Source organism: Coffea eugenioides, chromosome 6 (assembly GCF_003713205.1).
Source record: "Coffea eugenioides isolate CCC68of chromosome 6, Ceug_1.0, whole genome shotgun sequence".
In the NCBI taxonomy this organism is placed as follows: domain Eukaryota; kingdom Viridiplantae; phylum Streptophyta; class Magnoliopsida; order Gentianales; family Rubiaceae; genus Coffea; species Coffea eugenioides.
In genome coordinates, this window is record NC_040040.1 from 36,064,839 (window position 1) to 36,074,430 (window position 9,592).

General features: G+C 40.6%; 1 pseudogene; it reads left to right on the forward strand.

Annotated features, from left to right (window-relative positions):
• Positions 1-8,269: 8,269 nt before the first annotated feature.
• Positions 8,270-9,592, forward strand: part of LOC113774117 — a 3,316-nt pseudogene continuing 1,993 nt past the window's right edge.

Here is a 9,592-nt window from a genome sequence, read left to right on the forward strand (position 1 = left end):
TCGTAGATTTGGACTCCACACACACGGAGTAATACCCGAACGTAACTTGTAAAGGCACCGCATCTTTTGGTGAGTGCTTCCAAATATCTGGTTGAACTGGACACTTGTTTTAATACTTGATCCATGAAAATACATGATACGAGATTTGTTGATCGGGCAAGGGTGTACTTTATCGCACTTGCCCTAATATGATATCTACTTGTTTATTGTTGCAATTAACTTGATATACTTGTACTTGATTTGTAAGTGTGGAGCGGCAGTATGTACCACACTCTATCCGAGTGGGAGGTGCCTCTCATTCCCGTCTCCATACTTTTATTTTAATTCAGTCGATTGAGTGTTATCTCATCGACTTTTGAGGACCCCAAACCCCACTGGCTAGTTAATCGAGTCGAGCCGGCAAGGGCTTGGTCGATTAGATAACGAACCTTGGGTAGTTAGTAATGTCGAGTGGAGTGATATCTCCTCGACTAATCGGTATACTCGAGTATTACCACCCGTGTTTATTGAGAATTTTGGGCCCAACAGGGGGTTTGAATGGTGGACGGAGAGTAGTGTAAGTGGTGTTCTACTGGATTGGTTACTTACTTGAAAGTTGACGGAGTGTCAACTATTACGTGATCAAGCTCCTGGTGATGCAATGGGAATTTGGCTCCTGAGAGCCCTCCGTATCCTTATATTTTGGAATGATTATTGCTTATGGGATTATTGTTTCTTCTGAAAAACTTTTACACTCGCTCATTTTTGAGATTGCTACTTGAAGTGTTATTGCTCACTTTTATGAACTCTTCATGCTCGTTACTTTGCTATATCGAAAACTTGTACTTATAAATAATGGTCAATTTGCTATTTGGAACCTCACTGGGCTTTTAGCTCATTCCACGTCATTTGTTTTCCTTACAGGGGTACGAGCGAGGCGTGAGACGTGTACAGACTAGCTTAGTCTAGTTGTTTTGAATTTTGTAATTGTACTCGCACCAGTCGCTCGATTAGGGTTGAATGTACTGAGAACTTAAATCTTTTGATGTATTTGGGACTGTATGGATGGTTGAGATAGAAATGAATGTATCCATATGTTCCAAACTTGGGAACCGTTATTTCGTTTATTATTGAGGTTGCACCTTATTTTAATTGATGTGAGTGAGTGAGTCCTGACGAGAGTTGGGCAGGCGGTCTGCTAAACCCTAGGGTACGCCCAAAGGGAGGTGGGGCCGTCACACTATCCCAACTCCCTATCCAAGCTTATAGACATCATATGCTATATAAACAACAAGAAATAGAATTGAACAACTTAAACCCTAGCTCAAAAATCCACCACATCCATCAAAACTACTTAAATAACCATCCTTAGCCAAGAGTATGAGTTGCTAGCCAAACTTAAACAAGATTAAGGGAGAGAAATAGAAAATACAGCCATAATACGTCACCAAGATGCTTGCAAGAGAAATCCACAACCTTTCCTTCCAAAACTTTGCCACACAAAGCTTTAATCTTCCCTAAAGAGCAACTTATATGGAGTGGTTTGCAAGATTAGTGGTTGGAGTTCAAGATTGAAGCAAGAAAGGATGGTGCAAGATGAAGTCTTTCCTCTCTTCTCTCTTCCTCAAGAATTCGGCCAAGCAAGGAAAGAAATGAAGAAAATTGGGTCAAATTTTTGTTTTAGGAAAGTTAAATCAAGTTGGTCAAAGTCCAACTTCCATAGGCGTCATGACACTTTTTTTTTCTAGACTTTTGGTCAAATATTGTGGCTGATTTAAGAGATATTTTTAGGGTTAATTAGCTGAAATAAAGTGAGAAGATTAAGGTAATAAAGTAGTGGTCAAGTGGCGTACTCACTCGGTAACAAACGATACATTTTGATTCACACCGTTTTTCCTTAAGTCGCACGTACTAGGGTTTTCACTTATAATTCACTAATTTATTATTATTACTTCTCATCACACACTTTTCTCATCTAAAACTCACTCTTAAGTACCAAATTTAATACGCACTCCATACCGAATAATCACACTACTGAAAGACGTAAAAACCCTAGTTTACCCTAACGATGCAAGTAAAGGGAAAACTTTTCATTCTATTCTTTGTTCCAACTATTGAGGGAGTAAATAAGTAGTAAATATATTATAAAGTCATTTAATCAAAATAAGGGGGAATTTTAAGAAAATATGTGTGAATTTTCCAGTCGTCACACTCTCTCCTTCTTAAAAGAATTTCGACCTCGAAATTCATCCATATATTCATAAATAACTTTGGATATTTTTCTTGCATGTCCGTTTCTAACTCTCAGGTCTCACCATAGCCAAAATTTAGCTAAACAATAGATAACATGAATCGTACCTTCTACTACCTCCGATGGTTCAGGTACTGCCTGTTGGTCTAAGGCGTACACTCTAGCGGGCACACTTGGTCTAGTCCCTCCTACATTGGCTTGTTCAAGGTTTAAGTGTGACCTACAGGGGCAAGTTGCAAGCTGGTGCTCAGCACTACCACACCATAAACATTTTTGTGCCTTTCGCCAACAATTATCCTCAGTATGATTGGTCTTCCCACAATATCCACAAGATAAGTGAAGGGTTGGGGTTTGATCTACCTATGAGGCACTTCTTGGAGTAACTTCCTTAGGTGTCCCTGGGATCCGTACACCACCAGCTCCTCGACTCATCTTAGAGGCTGGGCTACCTAGATCACCATGTAACTGCTCCTGACCTCCAGCAGGTGCACCCCTCCTTTTTGCATGAAAAGTCCTTACTTGTGCCCTAACAATTTCTATCCTCTGGGCTTTCTCAAAAATCTCGGTGAAATTATTAATTTGCGTCGCCGCCAAGGCCTCCTGTATTTTCACATTGAGTCCCTGTACAAACCTCCTAACCCTCTTTTGCTTGGTAACTCTCAATTCAGGAACAAAATTCGATAGCTTAGTGAACTGAGTCTCGTACTCAAATACATTTAGGGTTCCCTGACAAAGTTTAATAAAATCATTTTCCCTTTTCTCCTGGACTATCGGTGGAAGATATTCTTCGTTAAACTCCCGCACGAAATTCAACCAGGTCCATGCTGTTCCCTCTCTCTCCCATTTAGCTCTAACTATATTCCACCAAGCCCTGGATGGACCCTCAAACTGAAAAATAGCAAATTGCACCTGCCTTTCCTCTGTATAGTTTAAAGCGGCGAATATGTTGATCATGGTTTCTAACCATCTCTCCGCTACCTCAGGGTCCGGTCCTCCCAAGAATTTAGGAGGAGAAAACTTTTAGAATCTCTCTAGGGCTCTATCTTGTCCCATTTCAAGATCCCTAGGTTGATTCACAGGGGTTTGACCTTGTTGCTCTACCAAACGAGCAAGGATATTTGTCATCTATTGAATCGCCGTTGCCACCTGATCCCCCTTTCCGCTCGGGGTCCGGGTTGCGGTTCAACTGTTTCACCTCTTTCCTCTTTTGGTTTTTGCACCGGTTCCTGTGCCTGTCTACCCCCACGGCCACGGTTAGAACCGTGCCCTCGAGTAGCTCCACGTTCTTGACTCCGTCTACCCTCCATATCTCTTTTGAACAATAGCCTATATAAGTATAAGCAAAATAAAGTAGCTATAAAGTTCAATAAAAGCATTTTCAAATCATAAAACAAAAAATGATAGAACACATTGATAATAATATACCCTCTTTATATACATGTGACACCCCAACTTTTAGGATGCTATTGTTGTTTAGTCTCAAAGAGGATCCTACGGTTTCTTTAGTTTATTTATTTTAAAACATTTTTTGTTTCAAAGAAGATATTAAAGTTATTTCTTTGGGTTTGATTTAAAACCTTATTTTGTTTTAAAAGACTAGAAACCCTAAAATTTTAATCAAAAACCCTAGTTTACTTGTGACTATGTTTAAATCCCTCATATTTGACTCAAAACCCTAATTTTATTCTATGGAATTGTAAAATTCATCACATTTTTCTTAAAATACCTTTTATTTGGAAATTATTCATTTATTATGGTCCTACTACTCAAGCACCCCATAATAAGTGCAAATGAACCTAGAAAGTAGGGTTTCACTTTTCATTTTCAAGATTGGAACAAATTAGGGTTTTCGCGATTTTTCGCCGGATGATTTTTCGGTACGGAGCAAGGATCAAATTTGGTGATTAAAAGTGACTTTTAAGTGAGAAATAATATTTTATTAGGAGCAATGATACAAGGGTAGCAAATAGGAAGTAAAAACCCTAGTACATGTGTTTTTAAGAAAAACGGCGCGAACCGACGAGTACCGCGCACTACCGATTGAACGCACCACTTGACCACCACTTTCTTACCACATGAACTCATTAATATTTGAGCCAAATACCCCCTCATTGCCAGCTAGCCTTGACCAAAAATGTGGACCAAATAGCAAGGAAAAGGAAAGATAAAAATGAGAGGTGGTGGTGGCGACACTTGTCGCCACCTAAGGGTTTCTTGACCAAGAGACTAGTCTTCCTACTTATCCCCAATTTTGCATCTTTCCTCTTCATATTTCTGTTCCTTGGCCGAGAGAGAGAGAGGAAAAAACACCAAAAGAATTTGCTCCATTTCTTCTTGATTTTGATCTATAAAGTGAGAAAACAAAGAAAATAAACCGATTAAAGTTATCTTTGAGTGTTAGTTTAGTGAAGTGTTGGTGAATTTTTGAAGGGGAAAGCTAGGGTTGCTCTTGGTAGACACTAAGCAAGGTAAGGATGATGGTTTTCCCAAATTTTACTCTTAATCTTGTTCCAATTAGCTTAGCAACTCAAAATTGTGGTGTATAATGGTTGTTATCATGCCTTGGGTGTTGTTTTTCCTTGTGGGTACATGAGTTAGGGTTTGATGAATTTCTGCCCAAACTTGGTGTATGGTTAATATATGTGGTATCCAAGATTATTTAGGGGGTTTTGGTAGCAAGTGAAGCAAGAAATGAAGAGAGTATCATTGAAACCAAAAAAATTCCAGATTTCTGGAAAAATTTCACCCCGTTCTGTCCGGTTCAAGTTCGTATAGTTAGAGGTCGAATTAGGCTTGTCATAAAACATAAAAGTTGTAGAGAATGGTATTTTGTAGTTGCCTACAAAATGTGAACTCAATCGGAACAACGTAGGACATGAAAAGACCAAAATACCCTCACTGCTCTAGGTTAAATTCCAGTGTTCCGCGTGGACAGTTCAGACTTTTTGGCTGTGTTTATTCACTATAATCCGTTCTGATTTAGCCATTTTCCAAAACATGAAAGTTTTAGTACCCTGTCTTAGCTTTTCAACGCCATAAAAAACGCCTTAAACAGACCTTGGTAGACTGAGATATGGCCATTTGAATGCAGTACGGTTGATTAGCCAAATAGTTGGAACCAGGTTATATGAATTGGAAATTTGATTAGGTTACACTGAAAATTAGACTAAGTGCTCTTCATGAAAATTGTAGGCCTTCGTCTTAGCTTCGAAATGGTATAAGTTACATTTCAATCCGATAAGCGTAGCCTCGGATGTGCCCGTTCCGGAAAAACCCGTCAAAATAATTTTTTTGTAAACGTTGTTTCCGCACTTGATATTAGCTTAATTGTTGTTCTCGTATTGTTTTGGAGCCTATGGAATGGCTATTGAAATGGAATTGTGTTATGGATAACTTTGGGTTGGATTGAGTAAAATATTGAAGCCATAAATGGCTGGAAAATGGGTAAACACAAGGGGCATGCCGCCGAATTTTCACGAGAAAGATAAACTAGTCTTCGGAGTCCTAGTTTTATATTTTGCAAATTTAACTTGGATACACTGAAAAATGGATTGAGTTATCTTCATGGAAGTTGTAACCTTTTGTCTAAGGTTCGAGACACTATCTAGTACATTTTGATCCGATAACCCTAGCTCCCGTTATGGACAAGATCGTGTAACCGTTTTGATTATTTTGACCGTTTTCAACTGTATTCGATCGTTTCAGTTATAAATTGCTGTTGTATGGCCGTTTCACTCATGTGTGTATATAATCTGCCCATACAGATCTTGAGGCTTTTGACGGTGACGGTCAAGCTCCGTGAATTGTATCATTTTTCGTGCCAAGTTGTATCAAGTGAGTAATTGGGTGGTTATTGATGTGAAATTGTTAAAGTGCTTTGTACATGTTAAATGGGTACGTAGGCGAGGGTGTACTTTATCTCACTCGACCTAAGCCCATCCTTTGTTTTGATTTCCTATGTGAGAATACATGCTTTATGTTGAGTATCACCCTCTTGCTGTGCGCTGAGGAGGGGAATTACATGACTTGAGTATCACCCTTTTGCTGTGTGCTGATAGGGGTGATCTCGTGACTTGAATTAAACCCCATTTGCTGTGTGCTGTTTGGGGTAAGTATCTTGTTGTGCACTTGTTGAGAGATACCATCTATTGAGAGATCGGATATCTCAGGGCTTGGTTCCAGCCCGGTTCCAAGGGTTAGATGATCTATTCGAGCCAGTTGGGGTTTGGTCGAAGATAGTTCCATGCTAAACTTGGGATTTAGTTTCTTGTTAAAGCTTTGACGAAAGCTAAGTTACTTTATCTCGCTCGAGCTGCTGTGTGCTGTTGACTGGCCAGCGGGGGTTGATAAGGTGAACGGGAAAGTTTAAGTGGAGTCTGCGGACCATGAGTACTTGGTTGACGGAGTGTCAACAGGCGTTCAAGTTCGGGGAATTGAATTGGCTTTGGAGCCACCCGTATCCTACCGTTGTGATGTTACTTTTCTGTTATTGATGTGAACTCCTGATTTACTTGTTTAATTATGTGAGTTTTCATTTCTCCCCCTGATTACTCACTAAGCATATAGCTTACCCCATTCCATTTGTTTTCCTTAGCAGGGGGCCGACGCGGGAGATTGCTCGGGAAGGTGTTTAGTGTTTCGATTTTAGATGAGTGAGCTTGTACTTGTTATAAGTTAACTGGCAAGATGTATATAGTTGTTGTGGTGGTTATAATTATCAGTTTTTCTAGGGTTTACTTTCTGGTACTCGTGGTATGTACGACTTGATGTACTCGTTTGTGTAATTCTTGGAGAATTGGATGTAATATCTGAGTTTTACCTTGTAATTTGTTTGAAGACTATAGTGAGTGAGTGAGTCCCGGCGAGAGCTGGGCAGGCGACCCGCCGAACCCTTTGGTCCGCCCTAGGGTGAGATGGGGCCGTCACAGGTGGTATCAGAGCTTAGGTTTCAGATCTCTGTAGTGTATCCTAGGCTAAAGTTTAGGATGCCGGACTGTGGAATTCGATTTGATTCAAAAGTTAAGCGATTGAGGGATAAAAGCTAGAGCCTGCTTCGCGTGGTCTCTGCGCGGAGTGAGCTTGGGCCAAGTGGTGTTATGGTCCTAATTTCGTGAATGGGTATTAAGGACTAAGGACTTTTTTTTTGAAGCTTAAGTTACGAATCATGAAACATTCTATGTTTGAACCCTTATCATGGTACTTTGGGGACAATGGTTAGGTATGCCAGGTAGGAATCTCTAATATGGATGATTTACTCTTGGGACCGGCCGGTTCGAGTTGTGAATTGTCTTATTGTGAATTCTTGTACTTGGGTACCATATAGTGTGCTCTTACGTACATGTAATGGACCTGATTTGATATTACGCATGAGTAATGTGACCTATATTTGGACTTGAATTCGGTGACTGTTTGAGAATGTGAATTGCTGGGTATAGGCTAGCCGAGTGAGTTCTTATTCGTACCTGTGCTCCTTGAACTTGAAGTAATTGACTCTATTTTTGAACTTATATGTTTGAACCCTGCTTCGACCTTGTTTTTGAACTTATTTGTACTCGTGTGGTTGTAGACCGGCTACTATTCCTCTGTAGCGGTTGAACTAAAACTTTCTGGTGAGGCATTGCCTGTTGTGTTTCCAAACACCGCCAGGGATAAAATTTTCGACTTGAGAAATTTTTGACTTGAGACTTGCATTTTGAGAACATGAACAGGCTTTGTCTGGCTAGAGTGAGTACAAGAAATTAACGGGCACCTTGGGAAGTGGAGTAAGAAATCGGACGGGGGTGATTTTCAATGAGTGTGGGACGACAAGTCGCGTTTCTTTCATTTTGCCCTTGCATTGTTTCTACATGTCATTTACTTATGGTATGTTAATGCCTACATATATAGTACTTACTGCACTTGACTTTGTCTGACCTGAAATGTCCCTTGGTGTATATGGTACATTATATTGTGTATATTTTGCGTGACTTGTATATATACGTACACACTTTGATCTTGAACCATATTTTGTCCCAATTATAGAAACTATAAAACCATTAAATGGAGACTCGTGGTGGGGGTAGAGGACGAGGACAAGGAACCGAAGGGGTAACTAATGAAAATGCGAATACGCAAGCCGAAACCCAGGTAGCTACAGCCATACAGCGAATGGCTGATTTACTAGAACGAATGGTCAACCAACAGGGTCAAGGCCAAGTACAGCATCCTGGCAATCATGAAGGAGAGGACCGTGCCTTAGACGGTTCCAAAAATTTCTACCGCCAAAATTCTTGGGTGGACCTAGTCCTGATATAGCAGAGAGTTGGTTGGAGCGAATGTTAGACATTTTTGCTGCATTAGGATACTCAGAGGAACGGCAGATAGCTTTCGCCGTTTTTCAATTTGAGGGAGCGGCTCGTGCCTGGTGGAATGTGATTCGAGCCAAATGGGATAGAGAACAAACCCCATGGACATGGGTGAATTTTACTCGTGAGTTTAATGAGAAGTACTTACCGCCACTTGTTCAGGAAAGGCGAGAGGATGAGTTCATACGCCTACGTCAAGGGACTACGAGTGTGGCAGAGTACGAGACACAGTTTACCAAACTCTCTCGTTTTGCTCCAGAATTAATACTGACAGACCAAAGGAGAATTCGTCGATTTGTACAGGGTTTGAACGTGGAAATTCAAGAGGCATTGGCAGCTGCTCAATTGGAGACTTATAATGGTACTAAGAGTCAAGTAAAGGCCTTTCATGATAAGAAAAGAAGGCACCCAGATACAAGCAGTTATATTGAGGGACAGAGCTCGGGGAGTGAGCCACCACTTAAGAAGAGTCGAGGAATAGGTGGACCACGATCCACTGGGATCCCAAATCAAGAAAATGTTGAGAAAAATCAGGTAGGAAGAGAAACCCAAAGGGGTACCTCACATGGAGGTCCGACGTCAGGATCTAGAATGACATGCGGATTTTGTGGAGCTGCTAATCACATAGAAGATAATTGTTGGAAGAAAGGACAAGTACGGAAATGCTATCGATGTGGTAGTGCTGAGCATCTGATTGCTCAGTGCCCTCACCTACCAAAAGAAGGAAATTTGCCAAGGGCAGAAGGGAACACGTCTAAGAAGACTAATGCCACGGGTAATCGACCGAAAGTGCCGGCAAGGACCTATGCAATAGGAAGCCAAGAGGTGACAGACCCATTAACAATCACCGAACGTACCTTCCCTATTTTCCATCGTATTGAGGTATTTGAGTATTCCAACCCTTTAGTTCGTTAATTGGAATTTCGAGGACGAAATTCTTTTAAGGAGGGGAGATTGTGACACCCCAACTTTTAAGATGCTATTGTTTTACGGTTTCTTTAGTTCATTTTATTTTAAA